Source organism: Aotus nancymaae, unplaced genomic scaffold (genome assembly GCF_030222135.1).
Source record: "Aotus nancymaae isolate 86718 unplaced genomic scaffold, 86718_ANA_hifiasm-v0.15.2.pri h1tg000025l, whole genome shotgun sequence".
NCBI classification, from domain to species: Eukaryota; Metazoa; Chordata; class Mammalia; order Primates; family Aotidae; genus Aotus; species Aotus nancymaae.
In genome coordinates this window covers 33,315,892-33,343,035 of record NW_026988438.1, presented here as the reverse complement: position 1 = coordinate 33,343,035, position 27,144 = coordinate 33,315,892, and positions in this window count along the sequence as shown.

Here is a 27,144-nt window from a genome sequence, read left to right as displayed (position 1 = left end):
GTTCTGCCAGTATCGAAGGAAGTTGGCATAGATAAAAGTTCTTCCATGGTCAGAGTAAATGACTGAAATAGATAAAGAGAGGCTATATTTGGCCTAAATCCTTAGGGTGACATTTAAGTAATAAACTTTATCCTGTGAACAATGCCTTAACACAAAATTAATTAGTCAGTCATAAACTACCTACGTGTTCAATTTTGACTGCTAACTTTGGTATCTGTGTACCTTTAATTTCCATACTTATGATAGATTCCTCTGATAGTTTTCAGCACTACATTGGTAATATTGTTGGTAATACCTATTTGAGATGAAAGTTTTGAACTATGATCTTAGCTATGGTAAAAAAGAAAATTAAACCAAAAACAATTCTCAATCAAGTACTTCTATGTTGAAAGTTTTTTTGTCTTGTGACCTTTCTCCAATCTTGTATCATATGGAATTATACTCTATAGAATACTGTGAATGGCATTTTTTACAAGGAATCTTTTAGAAACTATGTACAACATAAATCAACATTGCAAGACTTTATAGGTACATTTTAGAAAACTGAGGATATATGCGTGGGTGGGTAAATAAAATAATATGTGAGCTCTATTTTGCCCTGTGAGATACATCAATCATAGCATCCAGAAGAAGTGGGGGAGAGAGATCCAAGATGGCTGACCACTAGCAGCTCGGGCACGTAGCTCCCAGTGAAAGCGCAGAGAACGAGAGGACGCCACACTTTCAGACGAATATTTGTAGCTCACGGACGAGGAGATTCCCAGCGGAGGAGCTCCATGGGTTGCCAGAGCGACTCTTGTGGCCGGCGCGGCGGTTTTGCTGGCGCCTTAAAGCGGCAGTTCTTGGTGCAGAGTCCAGAGATTCCTGGGCAGAAAGGCACCATCAATCTTAACACCGCTGTCTTGGCCGGCGCAGTGGATTGCTCAGATTTCGGCGCTGGGAATCAAAAAGTTGGACGTCCGCTCAGAGATCTAGTTAGAAAGTTGGTAATTACAAAGACAACAGACGGATACATATATAATGAAGGGAAGAAACCAGCCTAAAAAGGCAGAGAATACTCAAAATCAGAATGCCTCTCCCTCTACAGGGGATCGCAATTCCTCATCAGTAACGGAACAAGGCTTAATGGAGAACGAGTGTGTTCCAATAACAGAAGCAGGTTTCAAAATGTGGGTGATGAGAAACTTCTGTGAATTAAAAGAACTTGTTCTAACCTAAGGCAAAGAAACTAAGAACCTTAAAAAAAGGTTTGACGAAATGCTAACGAGAATGGACAATTTAGAGAGGAATATAAGTGAATTGATGGAACTGAAAAGCACAACACGAGAACTTTGCGAAGCATGCACAAGCTTAAACAGTCGAATTGATCAAGCAGAAGAAAGGATATCAGAAGTCGAGGACCAGCTCAGTGAAATGAAACGAGAAGACAAAAATGCAGAAAAAAGGATAAAAAGGAATGAGCAAAGTCTCCAGGAAATATGGGACTATGTGAAAAGACCTAATCTACGTTTGATAGGTGTACCTGAATGTGATGAAGAGAATGAATCCAAGTTGGAAAATACTCTTCAGGATATCATTCAGGAAAACTTTCCCAACTTAGCAAGGCAAGGTAATATTCAACTCCAGGTAATACAGAGAACACCACAAAGATATTCTTCAAGAAGACCAACCCCAAGGCACATAATTGCCAGATTTATTAGGGTTGAAATGAAGGAGAAAATACTAAGGGCAGCCAGAGAGAAAGGTCAGATTACCCACAAAGGGAAATCTATCAGACTCACAGCAGATCTCTCAGCAGAAACCCTACAAGCCAGAAAAGAGTGGGGACCAATATTTAACATCCTTAAAGAAAAGAACTTTCAACCCAGAATTTCCTATCCAGCCAAACTAAGCTTTATGAGCGAAGGAAAAATTAAATCTTTTGCGAACAAACAAGTACTTAGAGAGTTCACCACCACCAGGCCTGCTTTATAAGAGCTTCTGAAGGAAGCACTATACATATAAAGGAACAACCAATATCAGCCTTTCCAAAAATATATTAAAAAGCAAAGAACATTAATACAATGAAAAATTTACATCAACTAATGGGTAAAACAGCCAGCTAGCATCAAATGCCAGTATTAAACTTATATATATTTCAATTGAATAAAAAGCCAAAACCCATTGGTATGCTGCATCCAGACCCATCTTACATGCAACAATACACAAAGACTCAAAGAGAAGGAGGAAGATTTACCAACCAGAGAGTAAAAATAAACAAATAAACAAAAAGCAGGAGATGCAATTCTCGCCTCTGATAAAGTAGACTTTAAAGCAACAAAGATCAAAAGAGGCAAAGAAGGACATTACATAATGGTAAAAGGATCAATGTAACAAGAATAGCTAACGATTCTATAGATCAACGAGATAGAAAATTAACAAGGATATTCAGGACTTGAACTCAGACCCGGAACAAGTAAACTTAATAAACATTTATAGAACTCTCCACTTCAAATACACAAAACATACCCTACCACCTCACACCTATTCCAAAAGTGACTATACAATTGGAAGTAAATCACTCCTCACTAATCGCATAGCATTTCATAGGTTTAAATGAAATATTGGTTGGCTGTTTGTTTGTTATCTTCTTCCCTTATTCCTTCCTGACTACATCATTAAGTATAATTATCAGTATACAAGAGGTTTTCTTTTTTTTTTTTTTTAATTGCATTTTAGGTTTTGGGGTACATGTTAAAAACATGCAAAGTTGTTGCATAGGTGCATTCATGGCAGTGTGATTTGCTGCCTCCCTCCCCCTCACCCATATCTGGCATTTCTCCCCATGCTATCCCTCCCCAACTCCCCCCACCGCTGTCCCCCCCACTCCCCCGCAACAGACCCCCGTATATAGTGCTCCCCTCCCTGTGTCCATGTGTTCTCCTTGTTCAACACCCTCCTATGAGTGAGAACATGTGGTGTTTGGTTTTGTGACAAGAGGTTTTCAATACCCATTACTAAATTGCATTCTAGCCTGGGCAAGAAAGCAATACTCCCATTCTCTCTCCCTCTTTCTTTTCCTTTTTCCTCCTCCCCATTCTCTCTTTCTCTTTCTCTTCCTTTTTCCTCCTCCCCATTCTCTCTCTCTTTCTCTTTAATAAAAAAAAAAAAAAAAAAAAAAAGAAGTGGGTACAGAATTTAAGATCAAAGTCTCTCCAGTTCCACTGACAGCTCCTATGAACAAAAGCCAGAGTATGATTACCATCTCACTGAGAACTTCCCTCTGTTTACTCTGTCTTTTTCCTAGATATTATTCTTAGTTGCCTTACCGTTTCCTTTTAAATCTTATTTTCCAAATTTTTAGTCATTTTTATTATCCACTGCCGAGCCTGGGCAAAGTCTTCAGTTTTGACATAAAGGCTTATATTAGACAACAAAAGTATGTGTCCAGCATATAAACAAAAATATGCTCCTTGTCACAAGGATTTTATATTAAGAGTAAAGAAATTTCTCAACTTTCACACATACAGATTTGTGTAAATCCTATGGGAACTCCAAAGAGGAACCATCTTATTAAGTATCATTTTTCTCAGTATTTAAAACATACATGGGAAGAAAGCAACAATTTAGCCCTTTGTGTAAAAGAAACAGGATCGAGTTCATTTTCTGTTCCTCTTCCTTAGAAACAACTACATCCATTTCTGATCATTTTCATACCTGCTATGGTTCAGTCAACTTCTCTAACAGTTGTGGAATGTGAAACATCTACATAAGATTGTGGAAGACCTTTTTTTAATTCCTGCAGTCACTACCAGATGCAAACAAGGTGCTATGTCCCTGCATGCTAGTATTGCTAAATTGTGAGCAAAGAAAAGAAAAAGACTGATTTAGATAATACATTTAAGATGCTTGTTAAGTGAAATGTCAAGTAGATTCATGTCTTGCCTTGTTGATCACCAGCCAATCAATGACTTTTGAACCTGGAATGACCAGGTCAACCTGCTACCACTGCTACCCGTGAGAGAGAGACTGCATAGATCATCTCTCAGAATGACAATTACTATGTAGAGCTATAGTAATTCCACAAGCCCTGGTCATTGTCTTGCTTAGCAAGAGGCTTCCTATGCTCTCATAGCTAAATACCAGCTCACTCAGATCCTGACACAAGGGAAACAAAAAGGCCTTTGGGATATCAACTCCCTGGTGACCCAGGTCTGATCAAAATTGAGTTTCATTCTGCTTAGAACACATTTCTGTGTTGTTGTTGTTTTTTTTTTAAGGATTATGGTAAATGAAGCCTTTGAGTGAGCTGCTGTGTTCTTTCTTTTGCATATAAATGAATATGAATACGAATACTGTCAATAGATAGACATCTGCCATCTTACCACTGCCACCCATCCCAGTGACTTTTTGTTGTTGTTGGTTACTCAGACTAAAATGTCATCATAAGATATAAATCCATCATATTTCTGTTTGGAATCAATACTACATATTTACTGTTATTTGTCATCTTTTCATATGTGTACTTGTTGTAGCCGGTAATCCTTAAATTTGCTCTGGAGATTTGGAGATTTCATCAACTCCCCAAGATCAAAAGCCTTAAAATTTTTTTTTGCATTTACATGCAAAGCTTACAAAGTTCTCAAGGGGGAAACAGTGGTAAGAGCATTCTTCAAACCCTTGTTAATTGTTAACTGTCAAATACTGATGGTGAAACCTCAGAGGTTTGTTTTAACGCGGGGAGGGGGGGATCATGATGTTAATTTTGAGGTTTCTTAAACTCAGTGGTGAACACTAACAATATTTTTTCTCATCAGCTCACTTAAAATTTAAGTATAATTGTTAGTCAAAGCTAAAAGGCATACAAAAACATCAACTTGTTTTCTCTCTTTCAAAGACAGATGTAGAGTCTGCCTGGAGGATCATAATTAAGGCAAACTAAGTGGGGAAACTGGTATTTTAGGCACATTATTTTAAATCACTCAAGTCCCTAAAGAAATTTTCAGTAACAGCTGTTTCTTTGATCATCCTAATACCATTGAAAAATAATACGTAAGATTAGACTGCTGTATATCCCTAAAATTAGCAATGAGCTGAAAGATAGAGATATACATCACATTTTTAAATCGCCTGTCTTACTTCAGAATGACTTAATTAACAATGAAATCATCTGAAAAGACAATTCTAAATCAACTCAATAAAGAGACCAACTATTCAGCACATAAGATCACAAGTTCAAGTATATTATAAAGTGTGTTTATTAATATATTACTTTACATATATAATTGTATTTCTATAAAATAAAACTGAATCAATCATTTACAAAACAATAAAAATCAGCCAGGCACAGTGGCTCACGCCTGTAATCCCAACATTTGAGAAGCTGAGGCAGGCAGATCATGAGGTCAGGAGTTCAAGACCAGCCTGGCCAATATGGTGAAACTCCATATCTACTAAAAATACAAAAATTAGCCAGGTGTGGTGGCATGTGCCTGTAGTCACAGCTACCCGGGAGGCTGAGGCAGGAAAATCACTTGAACCCAGGAGACAGAGGTTGCAGTTAGCTGAGATCACACCACTGCACTGCAGCCTGGGTGACAGGGCAAGACTCCATCTCAAAAAAAAACAAAGAATCACTTTAACTGGCTTTTATAAATAATTTTTTAAAACCTCATTTGTATGATAAAATATGAGAATTATTATATGAACACCTCTCAAACCCAGACTTTTTAATAGTCTAGTATTAGAGTTCACATATAATCTATATCCCCATGAATGAATCTAGTTGTTGATGACATTCTCTGCACATATAGTCTTCAGAACTGGCAGGATTTTCACAGTAACTGACCATCCTCCACCTTAAAATATTCAGTAATAATGATGGCTCTACCTTTTTTTTAATCTCCAAATCAAGCTATTTAAAATATGAATACTATCAAAACAGAAAATCATACAGATAATTTAAAAAAAAAAGCAAAGACTTTTTTGTTTTATTTTTGTTTAGAATAGTATACCCAGAGGCCGGGTGCAGTGGCTCATGCCTGTAATCCCAGAACTTTGGGAGGCTGAGGCAGGTGGATCATGAGGTCAGCAATCTGACTAACATGGTGAAACCCTGTCTCTACTAAAAATACAAAAATAAAAATAAAAAATTAGCCAGGCATGGTGGTGTACAACTGTAATCTCAGCTACTCAGGAGGCTGAAGCAGGAGAATCGCTTGAATTCAGGAGGTGGAGTTTGCAGTGAGCCAAGATCGTGCCACTACCCTCCAGCCTGGGTGACAGAGTGAGACTCCATCTCAAAAAAATTAAAAAAAAAAAAAAAGATTCTATTGAAAACCTCAAGCCTATTGCCTCAGCTCAACTTTACTATTTTAACCCTCTGTAGCATGAAAAGGTACAGAAAAGTCATACACAGACTCTGAAAAGGCTAGTCATTTTACTCTAATTCCTTTTTTTGTTTTTAGAATTTGCTGTAACCCACATATACTTGTCTCTGAGAAAAGGTAACTGTTGTGATTTACATTTTAACAGTGATCATAAGAAAATATTTTTCAGCATTTTGGATACTTGAGGGCTAATCAGGTACTAAGTTAGGTACTGGCGATCACTAGGGGCAGAAATCCAAAGACCCTCTTCTCTGTATCTCAATTGTTCAGTGATACTTTAGGTGCACAGCATAATCCTGCATAAGATCTGAATCCCTCAAGTTAGAATAAATTATGTGCAAGTAGTTTCAGCACTAACTGAATTTTAATGTTATAGTCTTTGAAAATCAATTGTTAATACAGAGCTACTACCAATCATATGAATACTTTAATTACCAGAACACTCTATTTCCCAACTGCCTCTTAAAGTTGATGTTAGTAATAAAATGCTCCTTAGAAGTTTTGTGGCTGGGCAACATGGCTCACATCTGTAATTCCAGCACTTTGGGAGGCTGAGGCAGAAGGATGGCTTGAGTCCAAGAGTTTGAGACCAGTCTGGGAAACAACACAGGGAGACCCCCATCTCTACAAAAGTTGAAAAATCAGCCAGGCATGGTGGCACATGCACCCATGATCCCAGCTACTCAGTAGGCTGAGGTGAGAAGATCACTTGACCCCAGGAGATGGGGGCTGCAGTAAGCCATGACTGTGCCACTGCACTCCAGCCTGGGAAACAGAGTAAGATTCTGTCTCAGAAAAAAACAAAACAAAACAAAAAGGTTAGTAGTTGATACTCCACTAAAATATCTCTTTTTTCTACCATCATTTTAGTGTATTTCTTGAGATGCTGCTTTTAATTGAGATTATCACTCTTCTTATACTACAATATATAATATACAGGATTCTTCTTTGATTAGTCATAGAAGTTACCAAAGCCTTTTATAAAGCTCCTGATTGCAAAGATTCCACTAGTATTAAATATCAAGCACACCAAAGTTTGGTTCACAGACATGCACAAAAGAGTAAGCAAACTAATTATTTTTACTATCCTAAAACAAAACAAATAGATTTTCCTTTGGTTTACCCTTGGTATCCTAGCTCTCTATTTTGACTGAATCCTTCAGCACATTAAAAGTAAAGACAAAGTTTGGAGCTAAGAGCTGATGAGATTAAATCAAAGATATTTTTTCTCCCTAAGACCTCCTTTGAAAACAATGTCCAATTATTCTTGTTCTGAGAATGAAGACTAACTATCAAATAGAGAAAAGCTATTATGTTCTTGTGTGTACATCTATAAGGTTTGGAAGTGCTAGCAGTGGTAAGATAGGACAAAGACAAGAGGTTTTATGGTAGGGTGATACCCAGCAACATATAATCTTAAGAACTCCAAGGCTGGGTGCGGTTGCTCATGCCTGTAATCCCAGCACTTTGGGAGGCTGAGGTGAGCAGATCACGAGGTCAGTAGTTTCAGACCAGCCTGACCAACATGGTGAAACCCCGTGCCTACTAAAAATACAAAAATTAGCCCGATGTGGCAGCATGCACCTGTAATCTCAGCTATTCAGGAGGCAGAGGCAGGAGAATTGCTTGAACCTGGGAGGCGGAGGCTACAGTGAGCCAAGATTGCACCACTGCACTCTAGCCTAGGCGACAGAGTGAGACTCAGTCTCAAAAAATAAAAATAAAAAACTCTGAATTATGATTCTCTCATTTTGCATTGTGTGCATGTCAATTTTGACAGTTGCTCTGCATAACTGTCTCACAGGACTTAAATTTTACACTAACTACAGGTGTATTCATTTCCTACTACTGCTGTAACAAGTTACCACAAACTTATTAGCTTAAAATAACTGTTATGAGCTGAATGTATCTACCCAAAGTTCATATTTTAAAACCCTAATCCTCAGTGTGATGTTATTTGAAGATGGTGCCTTTGGGAGGCAATTAGGTCATGAGGGTAGAGCTCTCCTGAGGGAATTAGTACCCGTATGAGAAAAGACAGTGACCCTTCTTCCTCTCTTCCTACCATGTCAAGATACAAAGAGAAGACAGCCATCTGCAAACCAGAAAGTGGGCCCTTATCAGACCTGGACCCTTATCAGGTACCTTGATCTTGAACTTCTCAGACTCCAGAACTATAAGAAATAAACATTATACCCAACCTATGATATTCATGTTATAGCAGCCCAAACTAAGACAATAACACATACTTACTCTCTTAAATTTATGGAGGTTATACGTTTTAAACCAGTTTCATTGGGTTAAAGTCAAGGTGTCAGCAAGACTTATTCCTTCTGGAGACTCTGAGGAAGAATCTACTTCCTTATCTTTTTTCAACTTCTAGTGGTTTCTCGTATTCTTTAATTTCTGACCCCTTCCCCCATCTTCAAATTGCATCATTCCAACTTCTGCTTCTATTAACATCACATGGCCTTCTCCCTCTCTCTTTCTCTCTACCTCCTGCATTCCTCTTAAAGACTATTGTGATTACACTGGGTCCACAGTGATGATCCAGGATAATCCCCATCATCTTAAGTTCCTTAATTTAATCACACCTACAAAGTCACTTTTGTAATATAAGGTAACAGTCATAGGTTCAAAAGGTTAAGGTATGGCTATATTTGGGTACCATTATTCAGCCTATGACACTAGGCTAGGGGTATCTGGCCTAAATGATGAGGCTCTATGGAAGTGAGCAGGACTTTCCCATATGCTTAGCTCTAAAGTCCTATCAATGACACCTACATAGCCCTGAGTGTGTTAGAGTCAGAGTTTGGCACAGGCATTTTCTATCTTTATGTTTCATTGTAATAAATAATAGCATGAGGAACTGTGCAGAAAAAATAAGGCATATTTGAGCCTACATGAAACTTGGGTCAGACAGAATATTTTATAATATAGTAAAATAACTGTAAAGTACAGGTCAGAGACAAAATGTAATTTTACAGGTGTTTTAATCACAACATCTACTAAAGAAAGAACCAAATCTTAGGAGAAAAATGAGGTGTAGCTCTGATTATTATTATTATTATTGAGACAGAGTCTTGCTCTGTCACTAGGCTGGAATGCAGTGGAGTAATCTCAGCTCACTGCAACCTCTGCCTCCCAGGTTCACACTATTCTCCTGCCTCAGCCTCCCAAGTAGCTGGACTACAGGCGCACACCATTACGCCTGGCTAATTTTTATATTTTTTGTAGAGATGGAGTTTCACCATATTGGCCAGGATGGTCTTGATCTTTTGACCTCATGATCAAATTACAGGAATTACAGGTGTGAGTCACCATGCCCGGCTATTAATTTTTTTTGAAATGGAGTCTCACTCTGTCGCCCAGGCTGGAGTGCAGTGGCGGGATCTCAGCTCACTGCAACCTCCGCCTCCCAGGTTCCAGCGATTCTCCTGCCTCAGCCTCCCCACTAGCTGGGATTACAGATGTGCACCACCATGCCCGGCTAATTTTTGTGTTTTTAGTAGAGACAGGGTTTCACCATGTTGGCCAGACTGTTCTGAAACCCCTAACCTCAGGTGATCCGCCCACCTTGGCCTCCTAAAGTGCTGAGATTACAAACGAGAACCACCATGCCAGGCTAGCTCTAATTATTTTAAGGATTAAATGAGACAATTATGTAAGCACTGTTACCACAAACTTAGTGGCTTAAAATAACTGTTATGGGCTGGGTGCAGTGGCTCACGCCTGTAATCCCGCACTTTGGGAGGCTGAGGTGGGCGGATCACTAGGTCAAGAGTTAGAGATCATCCTGGCCAACAAGGTGAAACCCCGTCTCTACTAAAAACTACAAAAATTAGCTGGGGTGGTGGCATGCGCCTGTAGTCCCAGCTACTCGGGAGGATGATGCAGGAGAATTGCTTGAACCTGGGAGGCGGAAATTGCAGTGAGCCAAGATCGCGCCACTGCACTCCAGCCTGGCGCCTGGTGACAGAGCAAGACTCCGTCTCAAAAAAAAACAAAAACAAAAACAAAAAAAAACTGTTATAAACTGAATGTATCTCCCCAAAATTCATATTTTAAAACCCAAGCATAGTGCCTAATTAACACTTAGTAAATGCTCAAAAAAGTTAATTATTATGATTTCTTCCAATACTCTGACATTAAAAAAATTTTTCTTTCTCTTAGATTGCAATGATGAATCTACATATAGTTCACTCCTTGTTAGAAAAGCACTTGCATTTCTATCCCCAAAGAGGGTGCTGACACTGAGCTAAAGGAAATCTCAGAAGACAACCTCTCCCAGCAGACCACCAGCACGATCTTTGACATGGTTTTCTTTCTGAAGATGACCTCTTTTTCCTGGGTTAAAGTTGAGTACCCAGGCATTAGCTGCTACTTGGAAAAGTGCTGAGTGGTTGATGTATGCTGTCAGCATTATTCTCGAGGCCAGCGGGGGGAATGTCCGCATGGCTTCTTCCGTTCCATTTGCATTTGGCAAACACTTACATTGTGATGCTTAGGAAGGTGGGAAGTAACAAAAATGCATAGTTCTTTCCAGCCATATAATACATGCACTTAATATGCCATCTTCCCAATAGTGTGCTGCACTAGTAGAAACAACAATGAAAATGACAGAGACCAGGCATGGTAGTTTAAGCCTGTAATCCCAGCACTTTGGGATGTTGAGGTAGGGGAATCACTTACTCCAGGACCCTGTCTCTTAAAAAAAAAATTAAAAATCAGCTGAGTGTGGTGGCATATGCCTGTAGTCCCAGCTACTTGGGAGGCTAAGGTGGAATTATCATTTGAGGTCGAGACTGCAGTGAACTGTGATTGCACCACTGCACTCCAACCTCTGTGATATCATTTGAGGTCGAGACTGCAGTGAACTGTGATTGCACCACTGCACTCCAACCTGTGTGACAGAGCAAGATATCATGAAATAAAGAAAAGAGAGAGAGAGAGAGAGGAAGGAAGGAAAGAAAGAAGGAAGGAAGGGAGGGAGGGAGGGAGAGAAGGAGGGAGGAAGGGAAAAAAGGGCCAAAAAGGAAGTGATAAAATGAAACCATCATCTGAAGGAAAGTCTAGTCATTGCAGACAAATTTAAGAATTAGTCTATCTGTTCCCTACTCTCCCACTAACTTATCTATAGAAAGTTAAATGGCACCTTTTCCCCATCTGTTAAAAAAAAAAAAGGAGTAATAATTATTAAATAAAAATGGCATAAAATACGTATCTATATCAACAAACATGTGAATAATACATAATTTACTTTAAGGAATCTTTGCTCTGACCTGCCACAATTTATGTTCATCACTGGGCTTGATGGACTTGACTTTCTCCTTCTCCCCTCCCCATTATGAACCCCAAAAAGTCTCTTGTCCTCTTTTTTGAGATAGGGTCTCACTTTGTTACCTATGCTGGAATGTAGTGGTGCAGTTATGGCTCACTGCGGCTCGAACTCCTGGGCTCACATGATCCTCCTACCTCAGCCTCCCAAGTAGTTAGGACTACAGACATGTACCACCATGCCCAGCTAATTTTTTTTTCTTTTGGTACAAAGTCTTAGTATGTTGCACAGACTGGTCTCAAACACCTGGCTTTAAGTCTTTTGTCCTTATTATCAACAGTCACTTGTTAAAATCTTGTGAAAGGTCTGGTGCAGTGGCTCATGCCTATATTCCCACCACTCAGCGAAACCAAGGCAGAAGGACCCCTTGAGAACAGAAGTTTGAAACCAGCCTGGGCAACACAGTGAGACCCCCATCTCTACAAAAACTTTAAAAAATCAGCCTGGCATGGCAGTGTGCATCTGTAGTCCCAGCTACTGAAAAGGCTGAGGATAGCTTGAGCCCAAGAGTTCAAGGCTGCCGCTGCTGTGAGCTATGATCGCTCCAGCTTGGGTGACAGATCAAGACCAGTGTTTGAAAAAAAAAAAAAAAGTTGCGACATTTTCCAGCAAAGGCAGGAAAAGGCAACTACCTCTCCAGTTAGAATCATCCATTGTACTTGTTCTAAAATCCTTTTCTATTCTTTCAGAAGTCATTTCTATTTCCCTATCCCTCTGGCAGTCAAGTCTGTTTAGTAACTCCTGGTTAGCCTCCAGGGCATTACTTCTCTCTCTTGCTTTTAATGCTATTTGTTTCTTATGTGAGATACAATATAGGCAGAATAAGTTGTGTGGGGTTTTTTTAAAACCCCAACGTAACATGCTCCTGAAGTATTTGACAAATGAGTCTAGTCTTGTTAAAATGTTTTTCTCCTCTAAATAGTATTGAGAAAAACATCTAAGTACACACATCTTAAAAAGCAATAATTACAGAGTAGATCACAAAGCCTAAAACTTGGTCTTCTTAGTGAAAATAATGATTCCCTATTATCTGAACAACTACCACTTACAGATGATCAATACAAATATTCTGGTTAAGGGTTAGATGAAGATAGCTACAGAGCTAAGAAAAAGATGGGGAAATCAGGTCATAAAAATACTAAAGAATTTTAAAGGTGAAGATTAGTGTTCCCTCTTCAAGATTATCAATCAGTGGAGGTTTGGGGCAAGGTAAACCACTTCTGCATAAATTATTATCCTTTCAGAGACTGATTATCCTATTAAATAGGTTAAGTAACCCAAACTCAGACAGAGAAGGATTAATCATAAGCAGGAGAGAGTCATACATACATATATATTATACATTTATATATACACACATATATATATCATATATATATATGAAAATGTCAAAGTTCAGAGTTTAAGGAGGGAAAATTAACAAATAACAAATTTAGAAGGAAAAGGTAAGCAGGACAATATTTATTATGCCAGTTTAAAGACTAAAACCTATTAATATTTCCTGCCCAAGGCTTCAAAATTGTTCTCACTCTCCTGCAATCTTCCAGCCTCAGACAATGAGATTATACACACACATACAATCATTGACTGAGACAATTGAGTTACATATACCACTTTTATACTTCCTCTAGGGCTTTCTAGCATTGCTTGAAATCTAATAGGAACAGAACATTATGAAGGAAAATGAGTCTGTACAGTCCACTTCAGACTTAATTTCATGCAAAGTATTTAAAATACTCCTATAATTTACTTGAATATCTATGCCTACTCTATAATAAGGAGAATGAGTAGCTTATGTATCAATAAAGAAACAGAAAATGAACTGGTGTTCCCAGGCCTGACCTTTAGTGGAGTCAACAAACTGCATAGCAAATCATTACTATTTCTCTGGCCCTGCATGGTCAATATCACATTGAATAAATTTTCTCTAATATATATTACAAAATATCAGGCATATAAACCTGGTTTCTTAAATAAAATTGCCACGACAGCCTATAGAATGTAGCCTGATATTCAAGGTCAGCCCCACACACCCCCATACATAGTCCCAATTTTTTCCTATCATATCTCTCAGCATTTGCTTATAAAAATTCTCCACTCCAGCCAGCCTAGTATACTCCTCATTCCCCTACATATTCTCATTTCTCTTATATCAGGCCATTTGGAAAGTAAATGGAACGTCATCCCCAATAGCCAAAGCTGAAACCATTTGAACAGCAAAATAAAATACTATTGGCTTATAACAAAAATAAAAACAAAAAACCTATGAGTTCATACTGATCTAAATAAATGATTAAATGAATAAAAGGAGAACAGACTAATCTCTAAATTAGAATAATTCCCAATAATTTATGTAAATACTCTATCCTCAAAGAAGTAGAGTATAATTCCCCATTCTTTAAGTGTGAGCTGCACACAGTGAATTACTTTTAAAGAGTACAGTATGAAAAGGGGGAAAAGACAGTAACTTCACACTAACTGGATGATGACTATCATCTATAGTGATTAGTCATTTTGATATTATATACTCTCGATATAATATGATAAAAATAGTACTTAACCTGTGTGATCTACTATTAACCCTTTGACAATATTTCAGAAGGAAGATCATCTGCTTTGGAGGATCCTAATTCATCAAGCCATGATGACGCTGATGGCTGGATGTCAAGGAGCAAAGGACATCAATGATTACCAGGAAAGTAGCATCTACAGTGTAGATACACTGGACAAAGGGGTGATTCACATCCTGGTCAGGATGGAGCTCGTTGGAATGGGATTTCACCCTGCTACTGAGATCAGTGTGAGATTTAAAACTTACAAACTGTTTATTTCTGGTATTTTCTATTCAATATCTTAGAACTGTGATTTACTGTGGGTAACTGAAACTGCAGAAAGCAAAAGTGTGACTAAGGAAGGGGACTATTGTATTTGAAATAGAGGAAACTGGTTATACGAGTGATTAAAGAGCTAAAATGCAAATTGAGGCATCCTGAGATAATCAAAAGTAGAAAGCCACTGCAATGCCACCCCATAACCGGGAAGGCGAAGAGGCAGTGTTACTGGAGACTGGAACTACAGCTGGAGTCAAGAGGAGCCACAGGCTTCCTAAGAGTTGTTTCCTAAGGCAGAGAGGAATTGAGAGAAATAAAAGGGCTTCTTCCTTCTTCTTGACTTTTAGCCTCCCACTTCCATTCCAAAGCCAAGGAAGTGAAGCCTGCAGAGTATCTACTGTCCTGTAACACAGGCCAAGCAGGGAAAAGGTGGGGAATAAATCCAGTCAATCAGGTCTACACAATAAGCTACCACTTTAGGAGTATTTCTAGCTTGATGTGCAGTTAGATCTGGGCAGAGCCAGCAGATTGATTCGGTCTTTTTATTTGGAATTTTCAAAATGTTTTTCATAAGCACTTTCTGTGGTGAACATGAATGCTCATTCCCATTTTATAAATGGAAGGTTGAAATAGGGAGAGCTGTTTGTATGAAATCTCAAAGGTCAATGACAGAGCTGGGGAAAGGATGAGTATCTGTTTTATTTGCAGCATTATTTTCTGTTGTTTCATTTTTTCTCCATTTTAATTATGCACAGGTCACTGAAAGAGTTAAAACTAAAACTGGAAGCATAGTACCTTGTCCAATTAAACTACCAAACTTAGCTTTGTAATAGAGTGGTTTGATTGTTTCCTATAAGGCCAAGATTTGCTCTGAGCAAAGCTATAGGTCTACACATTCCAACAAAGAAACAAAAAATTCAAACAGAGGAATTAACATTTTATAGTTTCTGCTAATGTTATGTCACTTTGGAGGCAGGCAGCCCAGACTCTAATGAAAACATAGCAGAGTAGTCAAGTAGAAAAAAGAAACAAACATTTAACAATTTTAAGAATATGTCTTATCTTTTTGAGAATCTTATGTCATCTTAAAGGGTATTTTTTTTTTTTTTAAAAGATGGGTTTCACCATGATGGCCGGGCTGGTCTTGAACTCCTGACCTTAGGTGATCCACCCACCTCGGCCTCCCAAAGTGCTAGGATTACAGGCGTGAGCCACCACACTCGGCCCTTAAAGGGTATTATATTGCCAAAAGGCCCCTAGAAAGACCCAAGGAAACACCATAGCCTCTCACTCTACATCTTGTGTTTCTGAATCAATTAGATTCTGCCTGTTTCTGTGATACTCTGAGAACCCAGGAAGTTTAGAAGTTTAGTTTGGATTCAAACAGCAGGTATTAGGCTACTGTTCTTATCTGCAGCCACCCTGCTTTCTGATCTCCTTGAGATCCAGGGCAGCAGGATACAGGGGAATTTGATTGTTCCAAGGACACTGGGACACTGTAAATTCATGGTAGAGCTTTGAAAGGTTATTAGATTCCTAGGGTGCTAAACCAGGGGTAGGAAGTAACAGTGGTAGTAGCAAGAATAATGCCTAGGAAGATAGGGAGCATGTTTTATGCTTCCAAAATGCTCTTCTTGAGGTAATATGTATCTATGTCTGAAAGAATTTTAAATAAAATTAACAATGATTATAGCCTGTTATAGTCAACGTTGTAGGACATAAGATTAATATACAAAAGCCAATTGCTTTCCTATGTACTAGCAATTAACAAGTGGAATTTGAAATTAAAAAATTAAAAACACAATACCATTTTTATTAGCATCCAAAAATGAAGTACTTAAATATAAATCTAATGAAATATATATTATACAACACCTGTATGAAGAAAACTATAAAACTCTGATGAAATAAGAAGTAGAGAAATATTTCATATTCAGGGATAGCAAAACTCTGTATTGTGAAGATGTCAGTTTTTCCAAACTTGATCTATAGATTCAAAGCAATCTCAGTAAAAATTCTGGAGAGTTATTTTGTGGATATTGACAAACTAATTCTAAAGTTTATATGGAGAAGCAAAAGACTCAGAATAACAAAAATAATATTGAAGGAAAAAACAAAGTTGAATGACTGACACTACTTGACTTCAAAGACTTATTATAAAGCTACAATAATCAAGACAGTGTGGTATTGCTGAATGAATAAACAATTAGATCAATGGAACAGAACAGAAAATACAGAAAGAGACCTACATAAATACAGTCAAAAGACTTTCACAAAGAAGCAAGTGCAATACACTGGAGAAAAGATAGTCTTTTTAAGAAATAGTGCTGCAACAATTGAACATCCACATGTAAAAAAATGAATATAGACACAGAACTTCATTAAAATTAACTCAAAATGGATTGCATACCTAAATGTAAAATGCAAAACTATAATACTCTTAAAAGACAATGTAGGAGAAAATCTAGATAACCTTGGGTTTGGCAATGGCTTTTAAGATATGACGCCAAAATCACAATCCATGAAAGAAAGAATTGATAAAGCTAGACTTTATAAAAATCAAGATGTTCTGCTCTATGAAAGACTTATCAAGAGAATGAGAAAATATTTACAAAAGACATATCTGATAAGGGATTATTATCCAAAGCATACAAATAACTCTTAAGATTCAACAATAAGGCCAGGCATGGTGACTCACACCTATAATGCCAGTACTTTGGGAGGCTAAGGCGGGAGAATTGCTTGCGCCCAAGAGCTTGAGTCCAGCCTGGGAAACATAGTGAGACCTCATCTCTACAAAAAACTTAAAAATTAGCTGCCTGGAAGTGCATGTACCGCCATGCCTGTAGACCTGGCTACCTGAGAGGCTGAGGCAGAAGGGGTTACTTGAGCCCAAGAGTCCCAAGATTCAGTGAACTTCAGCCTGAGTGACAGAGCGAGACTGCCTCAAAAACAAAAACAAACAAAGAAGATTCAACAATAAGAAAACAAACAATTCAATTTTAACATGGGCCAAGGACCTTAACAAAAACCTCACCAGTGAAGACATATAGCAAGTAAGAATTTAAAGAGATGCTCCACATCGTAGATCATCAGGGAAAAATAAATTAAAGCAACAATGAGATACCACTATGAGCCTATTAGAATTGCCAAAGTCCATTCTAAGGAAAACACCCAATACTGACAATGATGTGGAGCAATAAGAATTCTCATTCATTGCTGATGAGAATGCAAAATGATATAGCCACTTTGTAATACAGTTTGGCAGCTTCTTATAAAATCAAACATAGGCCAGATGTGGTGGCTCACGCCTGTAATCCCAGCACTTTGGGAGGCTGAGGCAGGCAGATCATGAGGTCAGGAGTTAGAGACTAGCCTGACCAACATGGTGAAACCCCATCTCTACTAAAAACACAAAAATTAGCCAGGTGTGCTGGCATGTGCACGTAATCCCAGCTACTCGGGAGGCTGAAGCAGCGTAATCCCAGCTACTCGGGAGGCTGAAGCAGGAGAATCTCTTGAACCCAGGAGGTAGAGGTTACAGTGAGACAAGATTGTGCCACTGCACTTCAGCCTGGGTGACAGAGCAAGACTCCATCTCAAAAAACAAACAAAAAAAACCCAAACATAATCTGATCCAGAAATCATGCTCGTTGGTATTTACCCAAACAAGTTAAAAACTTATGGTACACAAAAACCCTGCACGTGGATGTTTATAGCAGCTTTATTCATAATTGCCAAAACCTGGAAGCAACCAAGATGTCCTTCAGTAGGTGAATGGATAAATAAACAATGGTATATCCAGATAATTGAATAGTATTCAGTACTAAAAAGAAATAAGCTACCAGGAGATAAAAAGACATGGAATAAACTTAAATGAATATTATTAAGTGAGAGAGGCCAATCTAAAAAGGCTACCAACTGTATGATTCCAACTATATGATAGTATGGAAAAAGTAAAACGATATAGATAGATAAATGTTTTGTTTTGTTTTTGAGATGGAGTCTCCCTCTGTCACCAGGCTGGAGTGCAGTGGTGCCATCCTGGCTCACCGCAACCTCCAACTCCCTGGTTCAAATGATTCTCCTGCCTCAACCTCCCAAGTAGCTGGGATTACAGGCATGTGCCACCATACCTGGCTAATTTTTGTATTTTTAGTAGAGTTGGGGTTTCGCCATGTTAGCCAGGATGGTCTCGATCTCCTGACCTCATGATCCACGAGCCTCAGCCTCCCAAAGTGCTAGGATTACAGGCGTGAGCTACTGTGCCCAGCGGACAGATAAAAGATTAATGGTTGTCAGCAGTTAAAGGAGAGGGAGGAATGAACAGCACTGAGGATTTTTGGTGCAGTGAGAATACTCTGTATGATACTATAATGATAGATACATGTCATTATACATTTACCCAAACCTATAGAATGTCCAACACCAAGAAAGAACCCTAATGTAAACTGTAGACTTTTAGTGATAATAATGTGTCAATGTAGGTTCATCAATTGTAACAAATGTATCACTCTGGTCTGGAAGGTTGATGATGGGGGAAGCTATGCATGGATGGAGGCAAGGGCTATATGGCTATATGGGAAATCTCTGTATCTTCCTCTCAATTTTGCTTTGAACCTAATACTGCTTTAAAAAATAAGTCTATTTTTTAAAACAAAATTAACAGTAGTATTGCAACCCCAAACCATAAGGCTGATCTGATACAACTAGAACTGTTACTCCAAATTTAGTCTTCTCAAAATACTGTACTCTGAACACAAAGTTAACAGAGAAAAATGATGATGAAACTTAACAAGGAGATATGAACAAGGTTTATGCCTTTCAAGATATTTTTCAGTTTAACTTCAGAACCAATAAACAATGCAAATTCTATAGAATTTCAGCTGCATAGATTGAAGTACCAATCCTGCTGGGTGCAAGCATTCATTCAAATTAAATTAGAGTGAAGCATACAGGTTTTCCATCTTATTATGTACAGATGTGGTTTAATTTTATTTCATCTAGCCAAAGTGTTATTTTTTTAATCAGTGTCATTATTTCTGTTTTTATACAATTCATCCAACTGTAAATCAATTGTTTTAACAAGCAGTTTATTTCCTGAGTTAAACCCTAAGTAAAACTGCCTTTGAACTCAGAAGTCTTATTAATAGAAGTCCTCTGAAATGATATAAAATCATCAATGCTTCATAATCTTTTTTTCCCCTGAGGAACTTCCTAAAATGAGTAACAGCCGCATCTGCATTTGCAAACAGGAAATTCTGCAAGCCATACTGAGACCAAAGTTTAGTTATTAGGTCACTTCTTTAAAAATATTTTAGGACATGCATTATTTCACTATTACAATATTGGCTAAAAGAGCTTTAATATGCAAGAGAGGATGTAAGATGCTTTGCTGATCCAAATGCCAGTCTATGGATTTGAAAGACGAAAGATCACATCACTAGAAGGTTGACAGAAGTGACACTTTGCAAAGTGCCAATGATTTATGCCAATGTCTTGCTTGATGATACTGTTATAGACAGCACTGTCATTAGAAAGTCCCTGATGACTTCCTTCTACATTTATGGTGCACAAATTATAGGTGAGCCCAAAGATCGAACCCTCCCTGCCTTTTAGATTTCAATGACCATGTTATTTCTCACTTAGGTTCATTATTGCATGTGCCCTCCTTCTTTCTACCTGCTTCTTACCTTGTCTATAACACAGCAATGAGAAGGTAAGGAATGAAATTTATCCTGCCAAAAAATTAAAAGTTATAAACACATTCCCTGGAAATTCCCACAATCAAAAACTGGAAGGGATGTTTTTCAAGTCTCAAAAGTCTTTCACAATCTGCTCTTATTATGGTAAAAAAAAAAAAAAAAAAAAAAGCACTAAATGCAGTTTTTAAAGAGCATATTTGAAAGTAAAGTCCTGGAGTAAACTGTCAGGATTACTATGGATTGACTTTCTATCACTATGTGGTGACCTGAGCATTTCCAAAACAACTCCTAAGAGAGCAAAGAGAAGATGAAGAACTTAATTTTAAATTTTTCTGCTAAATTTCTGCCTTATATATGAATATTTGTTGTGTTCAAGTTTTTAAAAATAAAGTAGTTCCCTTATCCAAGGGGGATATGTTCCAAGACCCCCAGTGGATGCCTGAAACTGCAGATAGTTCTGAACCCTATGTATACTCTATTTTTTCCTAAACATACATACATACCTATAACAAAGTTTAATTTATAAATTAAGCACAGTAAGAGATTAACAATAACTAATAATAAAAATAGAAGAATTATAACAATATACCAGCACTACTACTCTTGCACTTTTAGGGCCATTATTAAGTAAAATAAGGGTTAGCTGAACACAAGCACTACAATACACAACAGTCTGACAGCCTAGATGGCTACTAAGTGACCAACAGGCAGGTAGTGGATACAGCATGGATACGCTGGACAAAGGGCAGAAGGGCATCAGATTTCATCACACTACTCAGAATGGTAAACAATTTAAAACATGACTTATTTGGGAGCTTTCTATTTAATATTTTCTGACCATGGCTGACCTTAGGTAACTGAAACCACAGAAAGTGAAACTGTAGATAAGGGGGACTACTGTACTCGGAAGGTGATTTTTAAATTTTATTATTCCAATATTGTATTTATTGAAACCAATAATTTTATCTTGTACTTGGAAAAAATTCCAACTTTTGTGAACTATCTTCAATTTACTGAAGTAAAGTTAAGATGAAAGGAACTAGCTGTTATTTCTTTTTAACAAAAATTACAATAGCTTTTAACTTTTTTTCTGAAAAAAATCTCAGACAAGACCAGAAACATTTTATGTGTGCTAAATTTGCTTGAAATAACTACTTTTAGTTTCTTCATATCTTTACTTAATAAGAAAATAAATAACTTTGAAAGTCCAGTGTGAAAAGAGATTGGCCCAAAAGATTTAATTGCAACTCTATTACTATTTAGATTTTATAATGATGGTTATGTTCTTTCCTTAGTGTGTTATTAAATACAGAATGATACCAATTAAAGTTCAAACAATAAAATAAAAATGTACATGCCAAATTTTTCCAAATGAAAATCATCTAAGATGAAATTTGTTTTGAAAACTAAAATGTATAAAACAAGAGCTACTTTAATTTTTTCAAATCAAAAAGATGAAATAGGTCAAGCTAAGATAACCACATGACAGCATTAAATCAAAAGTTACTGTCAAGCTAAGCAACCACATTGACAATTAAAATACACATTATATTACCTTCTGTTTACTGGAGGCAACAGAAGCTAAAAGAAAGGAAGCAAAGAAAAAAAAAGCTTCAGTCAAACAGACTGGGATTTAAGGAAAGCTCCATTCTCAATGGATAGTAGCCCAGTGGAAACCTAAGACAACTATCCAAGCTGACTGATTGGCTGTACATATCACAGGTAGACTAGTATGCTGCAAGGATGATGGGAGTGGGGGCAAATGTTAAATGGTTGCCCCAAAATAAGTGTCATTAAAATATTTAAGCTTTATTTTATTTTTGAGATGGAGTCTCGCTCTGTCTCCCAGGTTGGAGTGCAGTGGCATGATCTCTGCTCACTACAAGCTGTCTCCTGAGTTCAAGCGATTCTCCTGTCTCAGCCTCCCCACTAGCTGGGATTACAGGCATACACCACCATGCCCAGCATTGTGTGTGTGTGTGTGTGTGTGTGTGTGTGTGTGTGTGTGTGTGTGTGTATTTAGTAGAGATGGAATTTCACCATGTTGGCCAGACTGGTCTCATACTCCTGACTTCAAATGATCCACCTGCCTAGGCCTCCCAAAGTGCTGGGATTACAGGCATGAGCCACCAGGCCCAGCCAAAATATTTAGGTTTTAGTTACACAAATAGTATATTAATATATCTTCCTTATTATAAAAAAGTTAAATATAATAAAGCTAAAGTCCATTTCAACCCTTTGGACACTCCAGACCTTTTAGAAACCATTTACGTATTAAAAAAACTACCTAAATGTCAACCAACTTAGAACAGCTAAATAGACTATGGTATATACATACCAAAAAGTAGTATGCAACTTTAGAATGACAGATTTTTTTAATTCACTAATATGAAAATCTCTCCAAAAAATACAGAATGACATATATCTTATAATATCATTTACATAAAATATATCAGTTATATAAAACAATATTAATACCCATCCTTGGGAATTCTCTTGTAGATCCCAGAGCCTATGTTTGACCCCGAAATTGGCACATAATCATGGACATCTTTTGATGTGTTTTCTAGTATCTTGTACTATTAGTTAATTTTTCTTTTGAGTGTACTTTACAGAACTCTCAATAGCATCAAGTATGATCAGAATAAGCACTCAGTCAATATGATTTAGACAAATACTTTTATATCTACTAAGATTGATGGTAGAGGATGACAGCTATAATTCTTGCAAGTTTATTTCAATAGGTTTAGAGTAATGTGAGGTTCCGTATGGGACCTCACCTTCTTTTAATAAGAGAATTTATTCACCTTCTTTTAATAAGAGAAAGGCAATGATATTTTCCTTTTTTTAATTTTTAATAACTGTTCTTTTAAGTTCAGGGGTAAATGTGTAGGTTTGTTTCATAGGTTAAACATGTGTCATGGGGGTTTGTTGTACAGATTACTTCATCATCCAGGTATTTTGCCTATTACCTATTAGTTATTTTTTCTGATCCTCTCCTTCCTCTCACTCTCCACCCTCAGGTAGGCTCCAGGGTGTGTCATTCCCCTCTGTGTGTCCATGTGTTCTCATCATTTAGCTCCAACTTATAAGTGAGAGCATATGGTATTTGGTTTTCTGTTCCTGCATTAGTTTGCTAAGGATAATGGCTTACAACTCCAACCATGTCCCTGCAAGGACATGATCTTGTTCTTTTTTATGGTTTCACAGTATTTCATGGTGTATATGTAACACATTTTCTTTATCCAGTCTACCATTGATGAGCATTTAGGTTGATTCCATGTCTTTGGTATTGTGAATAGTGCTACAACGAACATACAAATGCATGTGCCTTTATAATAGAACAATTTATATTTCTTTGAGTATATACTCAGTAATGGGATTCCTGGGTCAAATGGTATTTCTGTCTTTAGGTCTTTGAGGAATTGCCACATTGCCTTCCATAATGGTTGAACTAATTTACAGTCCCACCAACAGTATATAAGCATTCCTTTTTCTCCACAACCTCACGAGCATCTATTATTTTTTGACTTTTTAATAATAGTCATTATGACTGGTGTGAGGTAGTATCGCATTGTAGTTTTGATTTGCATTTCTCTAATGGTCAGTGATGCTGAGGGTTTTTCATATGATTGTTGACTGCATGTATGTCTTCTTTTGAGAAGTGTCTGTTTATGTCTTTTGTTCACTATTTCATGGGGCTATTTGTTTTTTTTTCTTGTAAATTTAAGTTCCTTATAGGTGCTGGATGTGAGATCTTTGCCAGGTGCATAGTTTGCAAACCTTTTCTCCCATTCTATAGGTTGTCTGTTAACTCTGTTGATAGTTTCTTTTGCTGTGCATAAACTCTTTAGTTTAATTAGACTGCATTTGTCAATTTTTGCTTTTGTTGCAATTGCTTTTGGCATCTCCATCATTAAATATTTGCCCATGTCTATGTCCTGAATGATATTGCCTGGGTTGTCTTTCAGAGTTTTTATAGTTTGGAGTTTTACATTTAAGTTTTTAATCCATCTTTAGTTAATTTTTGTATAAAAGAAGGGGTCCAGTTTCAGTCTTCTACATATGACTAGCCAGTTATCCCAGCACCATTTTCTGAATAGAGAATCCTTTCCCCATTGCTTGTTTTTGTCAGGTTTGTTGAAGATCAGATAGTTGTTGGTGTGTGGTCTTTATTTCTGGGTTCTCTATTCTGTTCCATTGGTCTATGTTCTTATATCAGTACCACAATGTTTTGATTACTGTAGCCTTATAGTATAGTTTGAAGTCAGGTAGCATGATGCCTTGAGGTTTGTTCTTTTTACTTAGGATTGCCTTGGCTATTTGAGCTCTTTTTGTTTCCATATAGATTTTTTTTTTTTTTTTTTTTTTTTTTTTTTTTTTGAGGCGGAGTTTCGCTCTTGATACCCAGGCTGGAGTGCAATGGCGCGATCTCGGCTCACCGCAACCTCCGCCTCCTGGGTTCAGGCAATTCTCCTGCCTCAGCCTCCTGAGTAGCTGGGATTACAGGCACGCGCCACCGTGCCCAGCTAATTTTTTGTATTAGTAGAGACGGGGTTTCACCATGTTGACCAGGATGGTCTCGATCTCTTGACCTCGTGATCCACCCGCCTCGGCCTCCCAAAGTGCTGGGATTACAGGCTTGAGCCACCGCGCCCGGCCCCATATAGATTTTTAAATAGTTTTTTTATAGTTTTGAGAAGAATGTCCATAATAATTTGGTGGCAATAGCACTGAATCTATAAATTGCTTTGGGCAGTATGGTCATTTTAACAATATTGTTTCTTTCTATGTATGAAGATGAAGTATTTTTTTTGTTTGTGTCATCTCTGATTTCTTTAACCAGTGGTTTATAATTCTCCTCATAGAGATCTTTCACCTCCCGAGTTAGCCATATTTCCAGGTATTTTATTCTTTTTGTGGCAATTGTGAATGGGAGTTTGTTTGTGATTTGGCTCTCAGTTTGCCTGTTGTTGGTGTATAGGAATGAAGTTGCTTATCAGCTTAAGAAGCTTTTGGGCTGAGACAATGTGGTTTTCTAGGTATAGGTTCACGTCATCTGCTAACAGGGATAGTCTGACTTCTTCTATTCCTATTTGTATGCCCTTTATTTCTCTCTCTTGCCTGATTGCCCTGGCCAGAAATTCCAGTACTAAGTTGAAGAGCAGTGGTCAGAGAGGGCATCCTTGTCTTGCACCAGTTTTCAAGAGGAATGTTTCCAGTTTTTGCCCATTCAGTATGACATTGGCTGTGGGCTTGTCATATATGGCTCTTATTATTTTGCAGTATATTTCTTCAATACCTAGTTTATTCAGAGCTTTTAACATGGAGTGATGTTGAATTCAATGGAAAGCCTTTTCTCCATCTATTGAGATAATCATGTGGTTTTTGTCTTTAGTTCTGTTTATGTAATGAATCACATTTATTGATTTGCATATGTTAAACCAATCTTGCATCCTGGGGATGAAACCTACTTGACTGTGGTGGATAAGCTTTTTGATATGCTGCTAGACTCAGTTTGCCACTATTTTGCTGAGGAATTTTGCATTGAGGTTCATCAAGGATATTGGCCTGAAGTTTTCTTTCTTTCTTTCTTTTTTTTTTTGTTATGTCTCTGCCAGGTTTTGTAAACAGGATGATGTTGGTCTCATAGAATGAGTTATGGAGGAGTACCTCCTTCTCAATTTTGTGGAATAGTTTCAGTAGGAATGGTACTAGCTCTTCTTTGTACATCTAGTAGAATTCAGCTACAAATCCATCTGGTCTGGGATTTTTTTTTTTTTTTTTTGGTTGGTAGGCTATTTATTACTCCCTCAATGTTAGAACTTTTATTGGTCTGTTCAGGGATTCAATTTCTTCCTGGTTCAGTCTTGGAATTTATCCAGTTCCACAATTTATGTGTCCTGGAATTTATCCATTTCTTCTAGATTTTCTAGTTTATGGGCATAGAGGTGTTTATAATATTGTCTGGTAGTTGTTGGTATTTCTGTGGGGTCAGTGGTAATATCCACTTTATCATTTCTGATTGTGTTTATTTGAATCTTCTCTCTTTTCTTCTTTATTCGTCTATCTAGTGGTCATTTTATAATTTTTTCAAAAAACCAGCTCTTGGATTCATTGGTCTCTTGGTTTTTTGTGTCTCTATCACCTTTAGTTTAGCTCTACTTTTGGTTATTTCTTGTCTTCTGCTAGTTTTGGGATTTGTTTGCTCTTAATTCTCTCTTTTATTTGTGATGTTAGGTTGTTATTATAACTTGATATCTTTCTAATTTCTAATGTGGGAATTTAGTGCAATAAATTTCCCTCTTAACACTGCTTTATCTGTGTCCCAGAGATTCTGGTACTTTAACTCTGTTCTCACTAGTTTCAAATAACTTCTTGATTTCTACCTTAATTTCATTATTTACCCCAAAGTCATTCAGAAGGCTATTCAATTTTCATGTAACTGTACACTTTTGAGTGAATTTCTTAGTCTTAAGTTCTAATTTGATTGCACTGTGGTCCAACAGACTGTTTGTTATGATTTCAGTTCTTATGCATTTGCTGAGGAGTGTTTTACTCCTGATTATGTGATCGATTTTAGAGTAAGTGCCATGTGGCAATGAGAAGAATGTGTATTCTGTTGTTTTGGGGTGGAGATATCTGTGTATATATATCAGGTCCATTTGATCTAGGGCTGAGTTCAGGTCATAAATATCTTTGTTAATTTTCTGTCTTGATGATCCATCTAATATCATCAGTGGGGTATTAAAGTCTCCCACTACTATTGTGTGGGACTCTTAAGTGTCTTTGAAGGTCTCTAAGAACTTTAAGAATCTAGGTGCTCAGGCCTGGTGTTGCAGTGGCTCATGCCTGTAATCCCAGCACTTTGGAAGGCTGAGGCAGGTGGGTCATCTGAGGTC